Source organism: Elgaria multicarinata, chromosome 5 (genome assembly GCF_023053635.1).
Source record: "Elgaria multicarinata webbii isolate HBS135686 ecotype San Diego chromosome 5, rElgMul1.1.pri, whole genome shotgun sequence".
In the NCBI taxonomy this organism is placed as follows: Eukaryota; Metazoa; Chordata; class Lepidosauria; order Squamata; family Anguidae; genus Elgaria; species Elgaria multicarinata.
This window is the reverse complement of record NC_086175.1, coordinates 38,644,333-38,670,711: the sequence shown is the minus strand read 5'-3', so window position 1 is coordinate 38,670,711 and position 26,379 is coordinate 38,644,333. Positions and strand designations below refer to the sequence as shown.

Sequence of the window (26,379 nt, the reverse complement as noted above, 5' to 3'; positions counted from 1 at the left end):
AGGAGGGCACCCACGGGTGCCATGTCTTATAGTAGCTTAAATAAGCCGTGACAAGCCACAGTGATCATGTGAATCTGGTCTGTGCAACAAGAACACTAACCCCTATAAAGATATAACTGTCTGCCTGAGAAAAGTGACTGAAAGGATGCTTCCTTATGGAGGGCTCCTGGTGTCAACAGGCATTTTGCAGCTATTCTCCCTTAATAGACTTTTTTTGTGGAAAGAAAAAATATGGAAGAAGAACTGGGAAAACACAGGAGGGCTATAAATAGAAGACAATGTCATCTGCCCCCACTCCCCCCGGTAAAATTCCATGAATGAAGCAGGGCAGCTGCACAATAAAAGCCTTAATCAGAACCACACACACACACACACACACACACACACACACACACACACACACACACACATCATATAACAGAGCAAAGTATGACCCTAAACCTCTCACATTGTGACAAGACACTGAAATATCTGAAACATTAATCAGAAGTGCAGATTGCTTCTGAAATGCAAATCATATTACTGTACATTCATATATGTACTAAGCAGAACAGAAAGCTCTAATCAGATCTGATTGGTTTGTAAGATAAGAGCACTGAAGAGCTAGATGCAAAGGATGTCATTCTCTTGGGATATTAGGTTACTTAGAAGTGAAATCTTTTATATAGTTTTGCTAAGTCTTCACTTGGCATAAACTGTGGTTTAGGTAAGTAAGAATGGCATCGCTGAAATGGTTCCATAGAGCTGCACTTACAGGCCATAAGAAATATATATATTTTAGAGCTTCATAGTTGAGTAGCTATGTATATGTTTCAGTTCTCCATAAAACCTGAAAACAGTGTGTACTTGTGTGTGTGTGTGGGGGGGTTGGGGTGCAGGTGTGTGTGTGTGGGAGAGAGTGTTGTGATTTTCAGTGGGGAACTGACATCATCATCATCATCATCATCATCATCATCATCGAGTTGCCCTATAGTCAAAGCTCTCAGGGAGAATCCATAATAAAAGCAAACACAGTAAAATAGTGATTAAGACAATAACACATTAAAAAGAATTTTTTTAAAAACCTTAAAAGCAGCAACAATAATGTAAAATATTTTTAAAAGATGTAAATATTAAAGCAGCTAAAAGATTGAAAACATGATTTTAAAGCACATTATTATTTGAATTATGAGTTGTCCTATAGCCAATGTTCTCAGGGAGACATGCATAATAAAATCAAATACAATAAAGCAATGATTAAAACAATATCACATAAAAGGATTATTTGAAAAAAGAAAGCTTTAAAAGCAGCAACAATAATTTTAAATAATTTTAAAGGTGTAAATATCCAAGTGGCTAAAAGATGGAAAACATAATTTTAAAACACAGCATTAAACTTATTATTAAACACACACAAGCAGCTGTTAAAATTCTTTTCAAGGTCCTGAGTGAATAAAAAGTTCTTTGCCTGGCACAAAGAAGTCAACAAAGTAATTACCAGGGAGACATCTCTAGGGAGGGCGTTACACAATTTGGGGGCACCACAGAAAAGACCTGCTGAATCCATATAATGTCTTACTGGAGTGCATGATCCGGCATAAGATAATACTAATTACACCCAGGGCCAATTCGCACGTCACCTTTTAAATTAGGGGCTATATGTACTGACCCCCCCACACCCTCAACCTGGTTTCCAAAGGCACTATGGGTAGTTGCAGTTGGAATGTTCCTTGGTCCTCACCTGGTCCTGTATTCCCAGCCATGAAAGAACACCCACTGAATCTCACACCAGTGCCTTCTTAGTTTTTTTACCAAAGAAAACAAGGCAATAGATGTAATGGTTATCTTCTTCTACTGTTCCTTGTGTTGACAGCTCCTATTGCCTGTAGTTGAAAATAACTATCCTAAACTGAGATGTCTTCCAGTATAATTCATGATCTTTGGCAAACATGCATGTGCGTGCGCTCGCACACACACACACACATATGCTGCCTACTCATCCCTTCAATATTGAGAACTTACTTCCTCAAAAGTATGTCTATCAATGAGAAATCCGAAACATAGCTTGTATGACGTCTGGAAAAACTGAAGAAATATGCTGTGACACCTTTGTATGCATGCAGCACCTGGTGAAATTCTTTGTATGCATGCAGCACCTGGTGATATTCTCACTTCATCAGTTCAAGCTGCAGGAGCCCTGCCCTCTTTTATATCTGATCACTCAAGTATAGCTCCAGCAGCTTTAACTGTTGTGATGAAGAAGGAATTTCACCAGGTGTTGCATGCATACAGATGACACCTGCTGAAATTCCCTTTTCTCTACAACTGTTAAAGATACAGGAGCCCTGTCCTCCTTTCCATATGGTTACCCTACATGCAACCTACCCCTGGTTTACGGTTACTCAGATTTAAACAAAATACTTCATATTTGCTGAGATTAGGTTCATTGCTCTCTCACAGTGTTTCATTTCTTGGATGAATGCCAATGTTTTTAATACCATATAATGACTCTGCCTAATGGACAGAAACCGGCTTTTAAATTTCAAATCAATATAACCTTCAGGTTTCATATATGGGTAAGAATGAAGGTAACCAGGCAGTAGAATTGCAATGAGTATTCATTACAGTGTAACATGTTGCTGATAATTTCTAACATAGTATTCTGAAATATTTATTAGATTTTAATTTCTTTATAATTTTCTCTCCAGTTTCCATTAGAGAAAGCTGCCTGGGGCATTTTGAGAAGCTATTTTGCCTAATGACAGGTTAGCAGCACAAACTTAAACTTCTGACAAAGGTTGGTATTTGTTTTAGATATTAATTATCCTGAGGGGGGCGTTTTTTGTTTTGTTTTTCAAAATGAAAGCAAATGACAAGTTTCACTACATGAATCTTTTAATATTCATCCTAGATATAATTCACTTTAGGAGAAAGAACGTAGTCGCTATGGACTGACATTAGTAGAAATGGAAGAGTGTTGTGAAGGTCTGTTGTCAGAGCGAAGTGCAAAATTAATATTTGGATTCAAAATTGCACCTGTAGTTTACATAATGTTTAGTTGTGAATACTCTTTTTTGTCTTAAAGAGCTACTACTACTACTACTAATAATAATAATAATCATGTAGAATCTTTAAAGATCCATTTCCAGATTCTGGAAGGACAGGGTGATCACTTGAATATTGCCAAAACAGAGGAGAAAAGAGGATGCTCTCCCTCAGACAACAAGCCCATGCCACTCAGGTTCAGACTCCCTGGCAAGGTGCACCAGCGAGGGTAATTAGGAAAATCTGGCCACCACTCAACTGGCATGCATGGCACGGGAAATAAGCCAGAGAAAATATGACTAATACACTCAACTCAAAAAGCTCTTTCAAGTTGGCCCTCAAGTGGAATGACCAAGGCAGTTTTTGTCCCAAACCAAGACTAAAGCTGGATTTAGAAAATCAACTTATTCCAAGAGTGAGTTGATCAGCAACCACTCGCTTGAGCATCTGATCCACAAAGTGGATCTTAGGCCTTAGCTAGACCTAAGGATTATCCCAGGCAAATGGAGGGCTCATCCCTGCCTGGTCCCAGGATCCCCTGTGTGTCATTTGGATGCACAGGGATGATCCCGGGACAATCCCGGGGTATAGGCCTGGTTTAGCCATGGCCTTAGCAATTGGTCTATTGTTGTCCTCCACTTAGGATGTTTTTTTTCAGGAACAGCCTGTTGGTTGGTATCTCTACATTAGCTCTTGCTTCTTTTTGCACTGTTGTGCTTTTGACTCTTGTGATGACTGCATAAAACATAACTATGTTAATTAATATAAGCCCTGGAATAGCAGCTGGCTAGTTAGTGAGACCCTAGAATTGCCCCATAAGTCCGATTGGAAGCCATGTGAGATTTAAATGGAAAGCACAGTAATTTTACAGTTAGCAACAGAGAAATTATTCTGTAACCATGGATGTTTCATATTTCAGTGTGATACATTGCAATGTATTCCTGCTAAGATAAACAAGGGAGATTATTTCAAACAGTATCCCTCCAATAAGAATGATAGATTATTTAACCAATATAACAGAGAAACAAAAAGGGTACAGCAAGCTTGTCTGTTGTGGTTAGGTTAATGTGTTTCAGACAGCCTCCTTTATTTGTGTAGAATAAAGTGTGTTGATATTAACACATGCCAAGAGCAACTTCAGAATGTGTGGATTTTGACAGTTATATTTTAAAGATAAATAGTATTACATTTCCATATATTTTCCTCTAACTTTTATTTATTTATTTAAAATATTTATATTCCAACTCATGACAAATCGAAGTGGCTAACAAAAAACAATGGCAGCACCCAGCTACCAGTGAATAAGTAAATCCATCATAAGCACAAGCATAAAACAGATAACTAAAGCAGCACCTTTTCAACATCTGCCTAAGTAAGAAAACCAAAGTAGCCATGTTGATCCATGAGAAAGAAACCCCAAATCCACAGTTGGGCAATACCTTTATTGAAACAACTCAATGCTAGCCTTCCCCAATGCAATGCCCTCCAGATGTTTTGGATTTCATCTCCCATCAGCCCTAGCCATCATTGCCAAAGATAAGGGATGATGGGACTTGTAGTTCAAAATAACTGGGCAGCATTTAAGTTGGTAAAGGCCGGCTCAGTAATCATCACAAAGTCCCTGCTCTGGCAAATAATTGCTTTCATCCCTTCCATAGAAAAAAGTATTCCCCAAAGATGGTCAATGGAGTAACACACTCATCATTCCTCTTATAGTAACAGGCACTGAAGACAAATGCCTTGATCTAGACAGGAAAATCTGCAGGTGGAAGCAGGAATCTGTATTCACAGTTGATTTGGTGGTGCATTTGCATTGTGGAATACTCACTTAGGCCCCACTGAACTGGGAGGGGATATGTCTTTGATACTGATAGATCTGTGCATCCCCACTTGGACAACATGATGTGGTGGATTACAAGATTTCTGTGACTAGAGTGGATAGCAATCTAACACTGTAATCCTATTTACCAGAGAGTAAGACCCATTGAATCCAGTGGGGATGACTTTCAAGTGAACTCATGTAGCATAATGCAATAAGGGCTAATGTACCTGATTCTGTTACATCACATGAGAACTGTCATTATCATGACTGTGTGGAACAGCCACCAACAGATCAGCTCTGATGGATAGAACTTCGCCCTCATTTTTGATATGATTTATTATTCATACCCTATTAATAAATTTCTCATGGCAGTGTTTGATAAAACGGAATAAAAATGCAATTTAGCTAATGTATCTACAAATGTCTATAAAATAACAACTTATAAGGTGGTAAAACTTAAGCAGCATAATCAGTAACAAAATCCATGTAAGATTAAAAAGCTTGGGAAAATTAAAAAGTGCCTTTGCCTGGTCTTAAAATGGTAAAAGGGTGGGTGCAAGGTGAGTCACTCTGAGAGAACATTCCATAATTGTGGTGCCACCACTGAGAAGACCCTTGTCCTGGTAGCCCTTGCCTTTGCCTCAGCTGGCAGGGTCACCCACAGAAGACCTGCTACTGAATATCTTTAGTTATGGGAAGGGACTTATGGAAGCAGGAGGTTGTTCACATATTCTGGTCCTAAGCTGTGAAGGACTTTAAAGGTCAAAAACAGCTCTTTGAATTGGTCCTGGAAACCATGTGTACAGAATGTCGTAAGTGGCTGTAAGGAGAATTTCATAAGCACCTGTAAGGAGTTTTACAGTCTGAAACCATGTCATTTGTCACTGGAGGCAACCAGATCAAGTTATGAACTATTATTGGCCTGGTTCAGACAACACACTAAACCATGCTGCTTAACCACAAAATGGTTAAGGAATCCCTTAACCATTTTGTGGTTAAGCAGCATGGTTTAGCATGTTGTCTGAACCAGGCCATTCTCCACAGACAGTTATGGCTACATTTGGGTAGAAAAGCCTTTAACCTTCAGCATGTACATCTATTGCTTTCCTCTCATCTGTTTCTGGTGATTCCAGCTGCAAGGGGAATCTTTCTCCTCCTTTAGTGGCACAATATGTTGCTGTGAACACAAAACCAATTTTAGATTTGGGATATTTCCCCCCATCCAATCCTGAGTCTGTTGCTAGTTCCTTCAGTTGCCATGGTGAATGGGGTGTAAGCTATCCTTCCAGTCCAGGGAGGGCAGAGGGGGTGGGGACACTGCATGAAGTGAATACTAATGTGGAAGAAACAGACAATATATTGTTTTTAACTCAATGCTGATTTGGAAATAAAAATTAATCTACTTCAGACATTAATGAGACAAAGCAGAAAAAGTATGTTCCTAAAGGATGGAAACCACAAAAACAAACAGATGTCCTTGACTTAATTTGTGATCAAAAGAAACTGAAATTGAGGGGAAAGGGGTATGTGGCTAGAATAGGGAACTCAGAATCAAATATCACTGGGTTATAATTCTGCCTCTGACTTTCAGTACAATCATCAGACACATCAAAATAGGGCAAACCTCTAGAAATACGTAAGAACATCAACAGAACAAATGGAAGCTTGTGGAGGTGCAGAGACCCTCTCTGAAAATCGCAATACTTCAGCTTGGCCATTTTATGTATTTGTTTTGAAGATTTATACCTTGCATTTCAGTCAAGTGCTTCTCAAGGCAGCTTACAGCAGGTTGTAATGGTATTAGCCCCTCCCTAACGGAACCCAAGCTCACATGTACAGCAGGCCTCTGTCCCCCTGAGTGGGCAGTGGTAGAGCCATCCTACTTCTGTTCTCCATCCCAGGGCAATTGGCATTTGGAGACAAGCATTCTTTGTGGCAGGGAGGAGGGGCAAAGTTCCCTGCAGCTGCTCCTTCTCAGGCTCATGGTAGGGCCAGGGTCCTCTTCCCCTTGCTTGCAATGATATTCCTCATGGGGTGGGGAACTGGTGTCAGGAATGGGCGAATGGCAGAGGCCAGTGTGTGCTTCTGGCTAGGAACTAGAAGCCACCTTAGGGGTTCGCTCTACACTGATTTCAACAGCACACTCCAAAGAGAAATAGATTTGGTTGCTGCAATAGGAAATGTTTTCTTATTGTTTATGAAGAATCATTGTGGTAGTTAAGGATGTGTTTGTATGGGCACAGGGATGATACAGCAATGTTGCTTAAACTGAGCAGGTCTGAGACTGATGGGGACTTCCAGTTCCATGGAAGAAAGGCAGGTTGTAACTGAAATAAATAAATAAATAAATAAATAAATAAATAAATAAATAAATAGTACTGCTGCACCATGTTTGGTTTCTGCATATGCATGAGAAAAAGAGAAAGCCTGTTTGGAGAGGAATTAAAACAAAAGTGGAATTTCTGTGACTTGTTTGCTGGTCCCTGGAAAAAGATCTCTTGCACCTTTGTTAGGAAGAATGTCTGACAGCACTTTGGTTGAGCAAACCTGTGAACTACTTGTAGAGAAGGATCCGTATGTAAGCAATGAAGTAGTTTTGTTTGCTGTGGCTGCTAAAAGGATTAGAGCAAAGGTCCTAAAAACTGTCACTATTAGCTGTATACACAATGAATTTATTTTATTGGTTTGTTCAGTTTCTTTTTATAAATGAGTTCACAGCCATATGCAGTTTACACAGCCTTCCCCATCATGGTGCCCTCCAGATGTTTTGGATTATAGTTCCCAGAATTCTTGACTGGCTAAGGCTTATGGTAGGAAGTCCAAAATATCCAGAGGGTAACAGGTTGGGGAAGGCTGGGTTAGAAGGTACACAAAGCAGGAGATGGAAGAATCAGAACAAGAAAATAAATAAATGAATAAATAGAATAGAATGGAATAGGGATGTTGTGGTCAAGATCGTTGCCCAAGGTTGGGGTCAGGCTGAGTTTACCTCTGAAGAAATAGAGGAGGTGAGTTCTATTAAATTAGATGTTGGTTCCATAGTATAGTTGGAGAAGAGGGATGTTTTTGCACCACTTCATTTGTTTCTTGGAGGAAAGGCCATCTAATTCTCCTTGCATGTCTTTGTTTTCCACATCAGTCTTACACTGCTTTTTGTGGATGTGCAATTTTTGTGAACCGCCCAGAGAGCTTTGGCTATTGGGCAGTATAAAAATGTAATAATAAATATTGCCAGAAAATGTACAAGATGCTCTCATCATAATTGTGGACTATTTGGGGAATGACCATGTACCTATGTGTCATATTGGGGGCTTAACACCCACTTTTCCAGCAACCTTCACTGAAAGTGTGTGTGTGTGTGTGTGTGTGTGTTTTGTCTTCCCATTGAATGGTCTCAGAACACCACACAAAGCTTAGATGGAGATGACTGGGAGCTCTCCATGTAAGCTATTCTAAAAAAAGTGCTCTTTAATAGATTATTATGAATATAAGCAATGTGAACTGTATCCATCCAATATGTTAGCTCTATGCTTTATTGGAATTATATAATGAACTCTAAAACTGCAAGAGCAGAAGAATTAGAGCCATAAATTTGTTTCTCGTCTTTTCCATTTACTATAACTAGATTAATTCCCTGTTCCTTATTATAAATGCTTTGCTTATTTAAGGAAGGAAAGGAAAATTGTCTACATGGTTTATGTGATTGGTTGCAATTCATCTGCACATGAATTTTCAATGTGGACATTTTAAATATCTAGTATGAACTTGTTAAAACACCCCCCTCACATTATATTTCTGTGAATCTAATCACTTATTTAAATGTATTTTGTTGTTGTTGAACAAAGTGCTAGATATCGAAATAATCCTTTTTTGACAGAATAGCCAAAAGGTAAACTATTTGCAGTCCTGCTTTTAAAATAGTCTTACTGTCAGTTATGCAATGATTTAACTGGAACGTTTCAATTTACACAAAGGTGAAGTGGCATAAATTGGCATAGGATTGCAACCCTTACTTGCCTGTTCTTAAGATGATGATCAAGTCCTACAGAAAAATAGGAGCACCTGGTTTCAAAACAAACGTGTTGCATCTTCAGGAAGTAGAGTGCACAAGTAATAATTTTCTAGATAAAAGGTGACTAATAATACTTCACACAGTCTGTAGTGCAGCAAATGCTCAAGTCAAGTTTTCTAGCTAGGGGGCATTTCAGATGCTACTGTAAACAGCATGATTCATTATATCCTGCAATTCACAGCCCTCTCTTCCCATTTCTTTTCTTCATAACTAGTCACCAGCTGCACTTACCTTTGTATCTTTCTATATTCAAATATCCATTATATTGTAAATGAGGTACAAATAGTTCATTTAAAACAAAAATTGATCCGTTACATTCAGATATAGGCTCACAGGAGAGCAGTAGTGCAACATATACAGATTGAAATCTGGCCTTGAAATAACAGTACATGTATGTTCCATGATACATTGCACAACAACATTGCCTAGTGCTTATGGAACCCAATATGCTGGATCAAGATTGGAGCATTTTTAATACAACATCACACAATGGGAATGCCTTCTCCTCACTTAGGACAACCCATAAATATTATGTATATTGGTTGATATATATATATATATATATATATATATATATATATATATATCTCACTATCAATGTGCCGTAGTGATTTACAAAGAGAAGAGGACAAGCTCCATGCTTTGAGGAACCTATTACATAATATTCAGTAACAGAGGAAGGGGAGGGAAAATGAGGAAAAGAATATACAGTTGTTTTAGTTACATGTGTTTGGTTTGGTTATAAACTTGGTTGAATTACTGTATGGAAACTAGGGTATTGAACCAAAGGCTTCACAGAAAATACTGAATGCTTAATGTTTTTGCATGACCTTATAAATCAGTGCTCCTGCCAAACTCTACTTTTTTGGGGGATATCCACATATGGCATCTGAGTATGATACAAACTCAGATGCCATATGCCCAAACTCAGTCCCCCCTTCCAAAGACGACTTTACCCATTTACCTATTCTAGGCCAGAAGATATGGCTCTACCTGACTCCTCAGATTCAGAAGACAGTCCCCCATTACAGTCTTCATTGTCCCCACACCATAGGAACTAGTGGCTACAAAAATGGACAAACCACTTCTCTGGGGGAGTGGGGCTTACTCCAGTTTAGATTTGCTGGCCTTTATAAGGCTTCAGCAAGGCCTTGGTTGTTGTTGAGTCAATCAGCTTTCCCTTAGCTAGATTGGAGTTGTCCATGGTACTGAAAGACACTGCCTGGTCTAACCTTGCCTTGAGATTCTGCAAACCAGATCTGATGAGACCCTGACTGGACAGGACTTGACCTGATTCATCCCAACTTGAGCTGATGTGACTGACTTGGCTGAACTCTGCTTTCTGTCATGTAACATTGCCTTGTCGGTCTTGGTACCTCCAATGCCTTTAATTGAGCCTGACAGGACATTTCCTGGTGGCTAATGTAACACATAAACAGATCCCCTGAATTGCATATTCATCCTTTGAATTACATAGGAAATCTTCATTCCAGTATGGGTTAATACCAGACTTTGCATTATCTTGGTGATCCACATGGTAAGCATATCTGTATCTCATGCTTTCAGCAACTCCAGCTGCAACACAGGAATATTCCTTAGTGGTATCTACCATCTGGTGTAACATCCCATGGCTATTAAACTTGTAGTATTGTACAGCACGTACAATACTACAATACTTGATAAAAACACAGTGATACTATATAAAATACTGTTTTATAGCATTCTTAAAGCCTGCAATTCTTTTTTTAATACTTCAAATATTTATTTTCTTTCATGTGACAATCACATTATTCCTGTCAGTGAGAAGACACTGATATGATTGTAGGACATACCTCAATGACTAGGAGAGCTCAGGTACAATCTTATACCCAGTTATCTAGGAGTAAACTCTACTAAACTCAATGGGACTTACTCTTGAGTAGACCTGTAGAGAATCGTACTATTAAATTACAGTTCTAATCACATTTACTAGGAAATAAGCCCCATTGCACACAGTGGAACTTACATTTATTTATATTTATTTTATTTATTACACTTTTATACCACTCCCATAGCCAGGGCTCTCTGGGCGGTTTACAGAAATTCTAAAATTGAGATAAAAACAAGTATACAAAATTTTAAATTCTAAAACACAGAACATACACACATAAAGCATTAAAAACTGCTAAAAAACTAAACATGTGGTTGATTAAGATGTGCCGCCATATGCCTGGGCAAAGGGGAAAGTCTGAACCTGGTGCCGGAAAGATAGCAGCGTTGGCGCCAGGTGAGCCTTGTCAGGGAGATCATTCTACAGTCTGGGGGCCACCACCGAAAAGACCCTATCCCTCATCGCCACACTTTGAGCCTCTCTCGGAGTAGGCACCCGGAGGAGGACCTTAGATGTTGAACGTAGTGACCGGGTACATTCACGTCGGGAGAGGCGTTCCGTCAGGTATTGTAGTCCCAAGCCGTGTAAGGCTTTATAGGTCAAAACCAGCACCTTGAATTGAGCTCGGAAACACACAGGCAGCCAGTGCAAGCGGACCAGAGCAGGTGTTATATGGTCAAACCTTCTGGTTCCCGAAATCAATCTGGCCGCTGCATTTTGCACGAGCTGCAGTTTCCGAACCGTCTTCAAAGGCAGCCCTACATAGAGTGCATTGCAGTAATCTAACTTGGAGGTTACCAGAGCATGGACAACTGAAGCCAGGTTATCCCTGTCTAGATAGGGGCATAGCTGGGCCACCAACTAGAGTTTGTAGAAGGCACTCCGTGCCACTGAGGTCACCTGAGCCTCAAGTGACAATGATGGATCTAAAAGAAACCCCAAGCTACGAGCCTAAGTGAATATGTATCAATTGCACTTTTAAGAAGATTTTGCAAACATTTAAGCCTGAGGTTTAAACTTTTGGCCTTGCCAAAGAGCAACAAGATATAGATGGTCCAGACTTTTCAAAGGGATCTATATGATTCTGGAGTGAGAACCCTGATAAATAATTATTAATTTCTGTACTATCCATGGTTCAATACTATTTTAGAAAACCTGTATTCTGAAGTAATATAGGTAATCCTGATTATTCTATTTCTCAAACAGGCCAGTTAAATAACTAAACACAGTGATGAATTATGCAGAAAATATGAGAAAAACAAATGGTACCTGTGTATTCAGTACAAATATTGCTAAACTCGCAGAAAATAGAAGGTTTGCTTATTTATTGCAGGAACACCGCTTTTCTTTTCTCTTGCAAGTTTTATGTGAAAGTTGAGAATCACCCTCTCCATAATAGGGATAAATCTGCACACTTAGTAGTTCCACTGAAGTGTTTCTTTTCAAATCCAGCATGACAAGTGGAAGATACGCACATCCACTATGCAATGATTCTGTTCTTCAATAGAAATGATCTTTTGTTAGCACTTTGGCAGTGTGGCCAAACTAGTATGTTCCAGTTCCATGGGAGAATATGCAAGATGCGTAAGTCTTCATCCATGCATTTCTGAGGCTGCTTGGGCTTTGAGGAATCTGCCTTGTTATGATTAGTACAAGTAATCAAGAGTGTTAGAAAATAGTCAAAGCATTTGGCTGCTAAGTGCTGGCACACACTCATACCCATCCTTTTGAAAAGACTCTGTTGACAGGAAACAAAGAAAAGGCATTATCTTCCAAATTCAGGGAATGATGAGGGTATAGAATAGTAGCAGGAGAGCTTTAGTGACAACAGATTGCATCATGATGTTACTGTCTAAGAGGGGTTATTTAGTAGGTGTGCTTGGGTTTTGTTCTTCATTAAGTCTAATTACAAATAGTAAGATCAATATGTCCCTCTTTTAGCATGGGTAAAGTGTTGCATTTTTGAGTTCTTAGCTCTGGTATTAGTTAACAGGACTTCATCAGCGGTACAATCCTTAATGAAGATGGCAATACACCGGTGAAAATATAAATCACAGTGATGATGGGTGGGTAACAGTTTAGATCCTGTGAAATAAGAACTTCATTTAGTGAGAACAAGGCCAAAGAAACACCCTCCCATGGCTAAATTCAAGTTAGTGAGCAGCCTAGCACTGCAATCATGATAGGGGTCCATTGGCCCCTTACAGTTCAGATATAACTAGTGTATTTGAGTTAATTGTATTGGAATAAAGTCTGCCAAAGTACATTGTATAGTATTTCTTTTCTTAGCTCTCAACAAGTGATATTGTAACTGAACTTAAGGCTCCCCAAAACATGCAGGGGGCGGGGAAGAGTTCTGCCAGCATTCTGTTAAGCTCCAGGGCTGAATTAAGTATCCTTTAGGGGAGGATTCTGCAAGCAATAGGAAGGAAATAGTTTTAACAAATAAGCAAACAAACCCAGAGGAAAGGCAACAAACACTGCTCCCCCCTCACATCTGCACTACTGGCATGAGCCCAGCAGGATGTTGGATATGTTGGGTGCTCCGACTTTGGAGCACTCGGACTTCAATGACAAGCTTACCCTGCTCATGTGAGTTTAGACAGACAATACATGTAGTTACCTTTCTGCAATTTGTTACCTAGGTTACAATTCATACTATTGTTTAAACATGGGCCCATTTTGGGTAGGAATACATACTGTAGCTGCTTCATCCACTTTGGCAATTGTAGTAAATAGATTTTCTAGTGCTGTGCTGAATCCTTCCCCTTGTTTTTGGGAACTTTCTTTCTCCCTGTGAAAAAGGCTTCCCCCTTCCTCTTCCACAAGGAGAGCAAGAATTTTCTCCTTGGGGTGGGGGCACAGCATTTCCACATACCTTTTAAAAGTGTAGCCAGTTGCTGAGCAGCCTTCTTTCTTTAAAAAAAATAAACACACTTGGAGGAGTCTGGAAGTTCTTTAGTTAATGCCTTTTGGAGACCATGTGACTTCAACCTCTCCAATAGGCATTCAGAGAGAACTCCTGGGCTCCTACAAGTGCCAGGGCTGGGTTTTTTAATAATAAAAATAAATAAAGATAAATCCTCAAAACTGTGTACACTTGAAAAGGTATTTGGAAACCCTGTTCTCTTCCCCAAGGAGAAAATTCTCACCTCCCCTAGCCTCTTTTGCCAGAGTTTTCATTCCCCCCCACCCTCCACGAAATGCCAAAAATTGAATAATTGAAATTTTCTGCAAGCACAAATATTTTGTAATGCTTGTACTTGATTGTTAGGTGTTACTACAGTGCTTGTTATATCACTATAGCAATATCTATACACATAGGGCAGAATCCAACGAAGCATTCATGCCATTGCCAATCCCTTCCCACCCTGCTGATTCCCTTCTGCAAGTGGTGAAGTCCTAGAATGAGTGGAAACACTAATTTCTGGAAGGAGCCAAGTCAATGGAGCTCCCCTATGTGCGCTCGGCCAATCTGCCTCCTTTCAGAAATGAGCGTTTCCACTCCTTTCAGTTTGCTCCGAAAATGCTAAATTGCTTTTTTTGGACTGTGCACATTTTTCTATGTGCATTTTTCTAATGTGCACTTTTTCTGAATGATTTTTGTTTTATTTTGTGAAATGTAAAGTATGGATTTCTGATGGCACATTGTATTTGGTTACAGGAGGTGTGAATCAGGTAATCTTGAATTCTAATTTGAACCCAATGAATTTCATTTAGTTTTTCTCCATAGTAGCTTGTCTGGATAAAAATACCAAGCAACTATAGTGAAAAAACAGAGCAGTTCAACCACATGAGTTCCTAATTTCACTGGAAAAGGGCTGGTACAAAATGTAGCAGAAGGCAATTTCGAAGATGTGAATCTACACAGAATCAAAGATCTTTTTAGGATGCAACACAAATAAAACTACCTAGGTATTTTGCATGTTATATATTTTACTTCTAGGCAGTTGTATTTAGGAACAAGAATGGATTTCTGCTATGAGGCAAGCATTTAAGTATTATACTTTCCAGATGTGTGAGTCTGTTAAGTGAGATGGCAGGTATTCTTGTTATGATTTCTTAACATGATCTTTCCCATAATAAAAGTGTTAGGTCAGTTAACTCAATAACACAAATAGAATTTACTATAATAAACAAATACAAATATGAAAATATATGAAGTGGCACTGAAGAAGTGTGGAAAAGCCCTAGGGACAAGAAGTTACTTAAGAATACCCACAGCCAATAACCTCAAATCTATTTTGCATTGTTCATGTTATAAATCATTTGCAGGAGCCATGCACAGATTGGAAGCTTTTATCTAATGGCTTGCATTGTGTTCATAGAGCTATATACGAATTTCTAAGCAGAAACATGACATGGAAAAATGCTCAGTCTTTAGGTTTGCAATGTAATGATTAATATAAACAAGGGCTGGGTTTAGAGTCAGTTGTTCCATCTAGGGTTGCAATGTATCCTATTTTACAGTGGTCAGTCCTTTATCAGAAGGGCTATCAGAGGAGAGTCTGCTATTTGAAGTTCTCTATTTGAAGAGCTGTCCAGTCCAAGTTTACTATAAAGTTAAAGAACAATAAGAATGGAGGGAGAGCAAGACCCTTGAAGTTACCTGTCCACAGTTAGCACCTGGACAGCAGACTGACCAAGCAAACAGGACACCTGGTCACAGTCTTCCCCATTATAGGGGGATGCATTGTATTTCTATTTAAATTATAATAATGATTTCTAAATTTGCATATATACATATAAAATTAGCATATGCAGATCTTATGCAAATCTATGTCCTTTTCTGATGATGCATTTCCTCTTTTTTTGGAAATATATAAGTGTCCCATCCCCCCAATGGCCATTGGGGCAGGACTTTGGAGCAGAAGTCCAATTCAACAGCATTTGCAGGATGGCTCCCAAATGCAACATGGCTGGCCTACTGCATTTTAAAAATTACTTACGTACTACTCATTATGATCTAAAGAGGGGTTCTGAAAGACCAATAGACCCAGAGTCTAAAATTACCTAAGTGCATCACTATTCAGATCGCTGAACTTTGAAACTGTGTTCACTTAAATGATTTGCCTCTGTTTTGTGTTTCTAGTGAATGCACAGATCTGTCAAAATAAGATGAGGGGGAGCATTGCGTTGAACCAAGACACTGTGCATACTTCATCTTGTTAGCTTTTGCACTAAGACAAAATGTTTAATAAATCAGCCATATTGTGCACTGTGAGCCACAGAATTAAATGCACACCAGTTTTTTTAATTGCCTAGTTCTCTGCTGAAAGCACTGCATGACAGAGTTATCTTACAATGAAACAAGCCACAGACAATCAGTCTATGGAACATCTGCTCACCCTGCCTACTATGGAGGAAGACTTGCAGGAATCCCTTCATCTTGCCAAACTTTGTCAAGCAAAGAGTAATAAATATATTTAATAAGGGATGTCATATTGCAATAGAGTTGATACTAGAAAGTAGTAACATTATTTGAAACAGCAAAAACAGGTACAAGGGATATATATTATTAACATATATATATCTTGATCCTATCCCTTCTCACGTCTTTATCAATCTTACGTCTACCATTCTTCCCTCCCTACTTCACATTATTAACATTTCTTTGTCTTCTGGCACATGTCCTTCTGCCTTTAAGCATGCTTCAGTCTCCCCCATTCTAAAAAAAAATCCTCTCTCGATATGTTTTCTCTTGCCAATTATCGCCCTATTTCTCTGCTGACATTCGTGTCAAAAGTCTTGAAACGAGTGGTTTATTCCCGGTGTCTTCATTTTCTTTCTAGTTCCTTGGCCTTGGATCCTTTTCAGTCTGGCTTCTGTCCTCTGCATTCTACTGAGACAGCCCTTACTAAGATTACCAATGATCTATTTATCGCCAAATCTAAAGGCCTGTTTTCAGTTCTTATTCTTTTGGATCTTACTGTGGCCTTTGATACGGTTGATCATGACCTCCTATTGGCTACCCTATGCGACCTTGGATTCCGCAAATCTGTCTATGACTGGTTTGCCTCCTATCTCGCAGGTCGCTCATTTAGCGTACGTGCTAATGGCCACTCGTCTTCTTCTTTTCCCCTTCAAGTTGGGGTGCCACAGGGCTCAGTACTTGGCCCTTTGTTGTTCTCGTTATACATGTTATCGTTAGGTAATCTTATTCATTCTCATGGCCTCCAATATCACCTGTATGCAGATGATACACAATTGTATCTCTCTTCTCCCGAACTTTCTTCTGACGTTCAGGCTAGGATCTCAGCCTGTTTGTCTGATATCTCAGCCTGGATGCTTCAGCGTCGCTTAAAACTAAACATGGCGAAAACAGTTTTGCTTGTCTTCTCTCCCAAACCGTCCCCTTGCTCTTCATTCTTTGTTCCTGTTAATAATGTCACACTTCATCCAGTGGAAGAAGCTCGTAGTCTTGGCTTCATTTTTGATTCTTCACTTTCTTTCTCCTCACATATCAAGGCTGTAGCCAAGTCCTGCCATTTTTTCCTATATAATATTGCTAGGATCCGTCCGTTCTTATCTGAATCTTCTGCTAAGACCCTTGTCCATGCATTGGTTATCTCCCGTTTGGACTTTTGTAATCTTCTTTTGACTGGTCTTCCTTATGCTCATCTCTCCTCTTTGGTCTCTCTTCACCATCCTGCAGCCAAGATTATTTTCTTGGCTCGTCGTTTTGACCATGTTTCTCCTTTGATGAAATCTCTTCATTGGCTTCCGATCCCATATAGAATTCAGTATAAGCTTCTTTTGCTGACATTCAAAGCGTGTCATGGTCTTGCACCTTCTTATCTTTCTTCTCTCATTTCACTTTACCATTCCCCCTTGTACCCTCCATTCTTCAAATGTTATGTTGCTCTCCTGCCCAAGAGTTTCTATCTCTCTTTCCTGGCTTCGCCCATTCTCTCTGGCTGCCTCGTTTGCTTGGAATGCTCTTCCAGAGCAACTACATACCACGAGTTCCATTGTAGATTTTAAAACACCTTTGAAAACTCATTTGTTTTCAATAGCTTTTGGTATTTTAGCTTGATTTACTGTTCTTATTACTATGATTATTCTCTTATTTCTGCTTTGTGAACCCCTTCCCCCCTTCATATGTTTTAAGGTGATTTTAGATTGTAAGCCTATAGGCAGGGTATCACTGTTTTATTTGTAAATTTAGTACAGCACCAAGTACATTGTTGGTGCTATATTAACAACAACAACAACAACAGCAATATTATTTAAAGTAGGGATCATGGTGTCTGACTTAAAAAGGAGTGGATCTGTGGGCACATTTGGGAATTTGAAAAACAGCTGTGAGCACCACCACAAAATGCCTCCCATGGGGGATGTGACTAGCACACATAATGGCTGCCGGGAGGGCCTGGCTAGTCAAGAGGTGGTGGGGGAGGGAGAGAGAGAGAGAAGCTGAGAGGGAGGGGGAAATAGAAAAAGTTGCTTTCTGGCCTGCTTTGTCTTCTTCCATCCACACAGACCTTTCCCCTTTGCTCTTTCTCTCTCCACTCCCAATCTCTGGCCTTCCTATTTCCTCTCCCCCAACCTCTTTCCTTGCTATTTCCCTCCTTTCCCCATCCCTTGCCTTCTTCTTTCTTCCCCTTGCTAGCCACTAGCCTCCCTTTGCCTTGCTATCTCTTCCTGCTGTCTGAACCGCTGATTCAGGAACAGGAAGGAGAACCTGGAGTCCTAACATTTTTCAATTTTTTATTCTTTTGTAAAACAACTTTGGGATGTGTTTCAAATGTATAAATATTGTTAATTAATAAATAAAATATTGGCTGCCTGTTGGGGGGGGGGAATGAAATGGAACGCCCTGGAAGAAGGCATAGCTGCTCAAACCCTGAATAGGAATACACTACACTGTAACATGTGGCTGCAGGCTAAGATAATAGTTATCTTGGTTCTCTGAGTGCTGCTCCTTATGTAACAAAAAGGCACCATCTACACACAAGAGAGAGGTTTAAGTAGGCTCAGGTTTCAGAAGTACAAAATAATTTTATTTATTGCATTTATATACCGCCCCATAGCTGAAGCTCTCTGGGCAGTTTACAAAAGTTAAAAACAGTAAACATTAAAAACAAATATACAAAGTTTAAAAACATAAAAGGCATAAAAACAACAGTATCCTTATAAAAACAGCTAAATAATTATTATTATTATTATTATTATTATTATTATTATTATTATTATTATTATCCAGGAGGAGGGCCTTCTCTGCTGTGGAACCCCGGCTGTGGAATGAGCTCCCTAAGGAGGTTTGCTTGGCACCTATATTATATTCATTTAGACGTCAGGTGAAGACCTTTTTATTCTCCCAGTATTTTAACAGTCTATAAATTAATTTTAACTTTGCTATTTTAAATTTGTATTTTTGCATTGCTGCTGTTTTTATCTTGGTTGTGCTTTTATATTGTATTTTATATTACGGTTTATACTGTTGTTTTATACTTTGAATTGTCTTAATTTTGTAAACCACCCAGAGAGCTTCGGCTATTGGGCGGTATAGAAATGCAATAAATAAATAAATAACTTTTAAGGAAATTCATCCCTTAGGAGGGACGCCCCCCCCCACCCCCATGCCAAACAGTCTAATGAAGACTGAGCATGTTCATTGGACATGGAACGCTGACTGAATGTGTGTCAGGGGGGAATGGAAAATTGGGTGGGGTGGTGGGAGGGGAATGGAATGGAACGTAGTGGTTGGAAAGCTCAACAGAAGCACCCACACGGCAACATTTTGTTGCAGGTCCCACTTGTTAAAAAAGAGAATAACACTCAGTTATTATTATTATTTATTTATATAGCACCATCAATGTACATGGTGCTGTTAGATGAACCACAGTTAGATGAACCACAGATCTGACCCACTATTTTTATAACTAAATTGTATTGTAACATTATAGGACACAGAACTGCAGTAATGGTGACCAGGAAGATAGTTAAGACAGTTATTTTATGTGTATGACAGTGTTTCATTCCATACTGCTGAGCCGCACTTATGTCCCCATTATATAAATCTATATGCCCACCTTCATCCCCTCATTGTCACTGAGGATTCCTTGCACTCCCAGGCCTAACACGAGGGGGCATCAGTTACTTTAAATGCAGCTTTTCAGATGTATCAGAAACTGTTTGCTTGCTTGCCTGATGCAGTTCAGAAATCAGTGATACCCTTGTTAGAAAGTGTTTGCTGTGGAGAATAGCAATGGGACTTTGGAGATGTTTACAGGAGAGGAAACACTACAGCAACATAGTGCGTTACCTGGTGAATAGTTCCTGCCATGCGTGTGTATGTGGTATACAGATGATAAGAACTATGCTACTGTTTCCTCATCACCTTTTGCTGCCAAATGTCAATCAAGCATTCTGTGAAATGTTACACAATATTATATTTAAAAACACACACTAAGAAAATCACATCATAAGAGTTTTTATTTAAAGTCACAGGCAGCTAATAATGGAGAGGTAACTCAATTACACATCCACATATAGAGACATTAATCATTATCAATTATTTAATTAGTTATCAAGTCATTTTACTCTCCAGGCCATATCTTTTCTCACAAATGGGTTCAAATTTATGTAGTTTGTGTTTATCTCCTTTCAGATTCTTCTGTTTAGAGAAATGTGGTTTAACAAAAGCAAACAACTCAACATAAGCAGTTAATAGCATAACAGTCTTCTCAACCTGGCATTCTCCAGATGTTCCAGATGACAACTCCCAGTATCATGACCATTGGCCATGCCAGCTGGGGTTGATGTCAACTGAAATCCAAACCATCTAAAAGGCACCAGGTTGGGGGCGGGGGCTGCCATAAGAGCTGCTGTATTGGATCATAGCTATCAGCATTCTAATAATGGCCAACCAAAAGATCCAAGGAAATTCATGGGCAAGGCAGGATGCTGACAGAGAGAAAAGTGAACAAAGATTTTTATTTCTCACTCTCACATAACGCTAGAAATTGAGAGCCACTTGCTGAGATGACTTCAAAATGAGATTAAATGAATGGATGGTAGATTTATTTATTTATTTATTATTGCATTTATATCCCACCTTTTTTCCTCCAAGGAACCCAAGGCGGCATACATAATCCTCCTCTTCTCCATTTTATCCTTACAACAACCCTGTGCAGTGGGTTGGGCTGAGAGTCTGTGACTGGCCCAAAGTCACCCAGTGGAGTTTCATGGCTGAGTGGGGACTAGAACCCGGATCCCCCGACTCCCAGTCTGACACTTTAGCCACTACACCACAATGGCCATTAATTACTGTTAGTGGGACCTGCAACAAAATATTGGGAGTGTGGGGTGCTCCTGTTTAATCTTTACTTTTGCTGTGCGAAGCTGCACATTGGATTGGAGCAGGAATGCAGTTTCATGTGTGTGTGTCTGAGCATGCTTAACTCCCCATGGGCCATTTTTCCCAGTCAAAATCACCCTCCAGCTTTTCTCCCATCCATGAGGGATAACATGGGACTGCTGACCTGATGAAACTTGGGGGAAATGATTTTGATAGAAGAAATGGACCATAGGGAAAGGATTAATCACCCCCCTGCATTCAGTCAAAATCACAGCTTCCTGTGGCTGCATTTCAGTAAAAACAAAAGAAAAGCAACACCTACCAAGAAAGTGGGAACTATGAGGCTTCCCACATCATATCTAGTTTGGCCCTAATTGGACACTACATGAATGTTTTTGTTGTTCATCTTATGCTTGTTTCCTGTCAGTTTCAAAGGACGTCCATTTCTGACTTGATTGCATTCAAGCACTGCAACTGCATCTTGACACATCTGAACTGTACCTGTCTAAACCTGTAAGATTTCCAAGATATGCAAGGGTAAATTGAACATATTTTGTTTCCCATTCACTGCAGTTTTGATGCTTGTAACAAAATCAGTTTTACTGTCTCAGTTTTACTATAAATCTATGTATAGTACCCCAGCACACTCCAGTACAGAAATGGTATTATCAAGTTATTGAAGGCAACCAAATACAGGTTTTAGCCAATTACATACACAAAAGTGATACATAGAGTGTAAAAGTGTCATATACAAAAGAATAGGTAAAATGTTATAAAATGTTAAAACATGCATGCACATACAACTAAAACCTTACATCTCAAGGCAGGCCACGTGAGTTTGTCTAAGGTGAGCAGCCTTCACAGCAAATTTGGCTGTGTTAAACATTACAAACCTGTCTGTACTGGACAGTAGATATTTGACCTTATCCATATCACTGAGGGTAGGAATCAGCTTTAAGAGTTTCTCTAAATATTTTCCCTAGGTGTTTCATACAGTTTACAGTGTAGCATATAGTGTATGGTGTCCTCTACCCACTGGCTGCCACAGATGCATGGGTGCTGATCTCTGGGGATTTTCTTAAACCTGCCTACCATAAAGTTTGATATCATTGTATGGCAGCATAGGGCAGTGAATGCCCTGCAAAGAGATGTATTTAGACCAGACAAGTATTTTTCTATCCTGTGGTGCCATTTGAAAAAAGGGTAGGTATTAGAAAATCTAGATAGCCAGCCTCCATATCCTTTTTTGAAGATGCACTTTGATTTTTGTGTCTGCTAGAATGAGTTCCAGCAACAAGAAGGGCATCTGGATCAAGCCCATATTTCTATAGTAAAAAATTACTTTTAGCTATCCAGGTGTTTTGAGATGGTGAATGTGCCTGCTCTGCTATACGCAATTTAACCAATTCATTTACAGAATATTTCAGTTTTAGAAAATAATAAAAAATGGCCCTCAAAATAAAATATAGAATTGGCATTACACCCACTTCTGCTCACAGATAGACTGTAGGCATTCCTGGTGGCAGTCCCAGTAAGATGTGTATAAAGGTGTTCTGTACTAACTCCAGCTGTGTTGGCTCTGGAATGCCCCTAATTCCTGCCCCATAAATCATCTGAGGGATAACCTTGGCAGCAAAAACTCTTAGAGCTGGCAACACAAGACTACCACACTTAACTCTGGCAAATTTCAACACAGACTGTGTTGAACTTTGGGCTTTTAGTTTACTAATTTCCCAATGGCTATTCCATGAGCCATTATGTGAAAAACAGATCCCCAGATAGTTGAATCTATTGGACTGTTCCAGGAGATGTTAGTCTAAGAACCATTCCTGTCAAATTGCATGCTTACTGAATACCATAACTTTGGTCTCAGCATAATTTACTCAACTGTTCCTTACCGCATATTTCCCCAAACAATTTTAAAAGTCTCCTCATGCCTATTTGGGTTTGGGATAGGACCATATCATCAGCATACAACAATATGTTCAGTTTCCACAAGCCAATAGCTACTGGGAAATTGGATTTGTCAACTAGTTGTTCAATGATGTCATTCACACAGATATTAAACAGCAAGGGAGCTAACAAACAGCCTTGTCTTACACTTCTGGTTGAATGAATTTCCCCTAACATTTCCCCTAACAGCTTGGTGCCTGTGTACAAATTCTTGATTAAAGTCAACAGGCGCCTGTCCATCCCAAGTCTCCATAGTTTGCACCATTGGACCTCCCTATTTATCCCATCGAAAGCAGCAGTCAGATCAACAAAAGCAGCATATTTCCCCCTCAGATTATTTAGAACAAAGCATTGATTTATAGTTGACTTCCCGTGTCAGAAGCCTGCTTGTTCATCATATTGTTGTTGTCTACCTCTGCAAGTGTGGAGTAGGTGCCTGTAGCACATCCAGCAGGTTTTAACCTTAATCATGAGAAATAATCAGACTCTAAACTGAGGAATAACATACGATTGATATGGTGAGTATCTCATGACTTCTCTTGTAATACTAAAATGAATCTCTCTACCTTTCAATTAGTCTATCAAAATAAAAAAATTATGCACAACTTCTGTGACATATGGAACTTAATTAATGTATTATGCTTCCCATCTGCTAGGCAATAACTTAATGAGAAACCATAGAACGGATGCATTTGGAATGAAATAAGATTAGGTCAACTTGACAACGTACTCTCTGTGTGTGTAATAGTAGTAGTTGCTCCCTGGCATAATTTAGTAGTAGTTGCTCCCTGGCATAATTTAGCATATCATGGGGTGGGGGTGGGGAGACCAAAATTCTCTGAAAAAACAATCTTCTTTTTCCAGTTTGATCGGAGAACTCAAGAGATGCAGTTAAAAGTTGGCTGAGTAGATGTATTATTGGTCCAACAGAGATTTTGGGCAAGCTTTATCTTTTGAATTCTAAATGATTAATATGTTATGCATCATGACCCCCAGAAGTCCATAAAATATTGCACATCTGTAATTAATATAGAAAATTAATAAATGGATATGACAAAATTATTTATTAAAATTAAAATTGCAACTGTAGTCTGTTTACTTTTGGGGCTTTTGAATGATTTATGCTGCAATCCTGTGCACACTTACTTGGGAGTACAACCTATTGCACTCATTGGCACCTGCTCCTCAATAAACATGCATAAGATCGGACTGCATCCTGTTCACTGCCAAGTCTCAACTGAACATTGCCAGAGTCTTCTTATGAATATCCTTTTTGTGGTGCTGGAACTGTTGCCTCTACATGAACTGGAAGGTAGAAAAGCTGTTCACTACAAAAAAAGTGTAAATATAGAGAGTGCCAGAAGCATGTGAAGAGCTTATAGGGAGACTCTGCATGTGACTTGGGGAGGGGGGGGGCTGTCTACATGGTGAGCAGCTTTCAAAAGCTACATGGTCCTCCCATGGAACCACTGTTCGGCACCAAATCCAGTGGCTTTCCACATGGGGGTTTTAACGTGAGATGGGTCCTAGGAGAAATTGCATATGTACAGAAGTAGACCATAAAAGTCCTAAATTTGCTAGCTTAATCAGAAGTGAACTACAATACAAGTATCTGCCCTTCTGGTCTTAAAGACAGGTAGATATGATCTCAAATGGTTCAGATCATTCTTTTTATGGGCCAGGCAGGGTAGGACAGTAAGATTTTGAATTGCACAACTGGGCTGGTTTGCACGATTGCAGTGAGGAAAATAAATAATGGTGTCTTATTTCCCTTGCCAAGTGTGCCGGCCAAATTTCCCTAACTACTTGTTTCGGCACAGCTTGCTATGTCATCTGAACCCAGGTGGCATGGCTTGGTTTTTTTTTGAGGGGGGGGGGGAGGGGAACAGAATAACCCAACAACTTGTTGACCATATTGTGATTGTGCGAAATGGTTCACTATTACACTTCAGGGGAGAAAAACTGAGTTCAGGCAAGAAAAAGTGATGTGCCCAATTTAGTTAACAGGTTCAATTAAAATATCATTTCTATGTTTTTAATAATCTAACTGGATTGGAGTGCCAGGTTCAGGTTCAGCTTCTTCTCCTCCTCCTCTTCTCCCTTGGATATTATCCGAGGAAAGCATGAGGAATGTGTTGTCAGTTCCATCTGAGAATACAACTTACATTCCCCCTCCCTCCCTGCCAGCAACATATGTATATAAATCTGCGAATTTGAGGTCAACGCTTCAGGCATCTGATGAGGTGGGCAGTGTCCACGAAAGTTTATGCCTGAATAAATTCATTTAAAATGCCACAAGACGCTTTGTTGTCATTGCATTCCTGTGGACTGCCATATGGGCAGTTAGCAGCCGAGATTTTTCTCCGGATCTAGAGAAAAGTAGCTTGGTCTGTTTAGGCAAATGGGAAAAGCGGTTGGTGGTGGTGGTGGTGGAGAGAGGTGGTGGTACCCCACCCCCCACTTTTATCCAGCGGGAAGAAAAGGGGTTCGGCGGAAGGTGTTCGACGTCCTCGCTCTCCGTTTGCTGCTCCGCTCAAAAACAAAGAATACATCGGGGGGGGGGGGGGGAAGTTACCTGCGACAAGGCGGAACGTGCTCGTTTGGCTCTGAAGCCGCACTCCGCACCACGGAGCAGGCTTGGCTGCTTCGGAGTTGGAGGGTGCCTGTGGTGGCAACTCGACGCGCCCTAGGTTCGAGCCGGGCACGGAGGCAGAGGGGCGCGCGGAGGCACTGCCAGCCAAACCGGGGTGGGGTGGGTGGGAAAGACCGTCAGCTCGCGACCCCTGCAGCCCAGCGAGGCACACGCCGAAGGCACTCACCCACCCCATGCGGCTCCCCCGGTGCATTCACCTTCCTTGGGCTGCGGAGGAGGAGGAGGAGGAGGAGGAGGAGGAGAGTCAAGGCTGAGGAAGAGAATTTCCCCCTCGCGCCAGAATGCCGCTGGTTGGGGATCCTCGGAGCCGGGAGAACGAGAACGAGGCAGCGCGTAGCAGGCGATCCCCCCCAACGTCCCCCCTCCCCTTTCCTCCGCTCCCCCCCCCCCCCAACGCAGCCGAGAGAAGGCAGAGCACGCCGCCGCCGCCGCCGCTGCCAATGCGCCAGGCTGGCGGCGCAGGAGGAGATGACGCAAAGGGCCGTGCGCTCCCCCCAAAAAAGTGCTTCTCCCGGACGAAGATGGCGGCAACTTAGCGCAGGGCCCCAAGATGAGGGTGGCCCCCGGGCGGCAGGAGGCAGCCAAATCCGCGCCGCAAGCCGGGGGGGAGCGTGCCCGGCGGGAGCCTCAGCAGAAGCAACAGCAGCCGCAGCGCAGTGGCACCAGCAGTGCTAGCAGCAGC

At 40.5% G+C, this 26,379-nt stretch overlaps 1 protein-coding gene across 1 annotated transcript in view; it reads left to right on the top strand.

Moving 5' to 3' along the window:
* ANKRD10 (ankyrin repeat domain 10) overlaps window positions 1–26,379 on the top strand; it is a 246,311-nt gene that overhangs the window by 195,596 nt on the left and 24,336 nt on the right. The gene's annotated exons all lie outside the window — the stretch shown is intronic.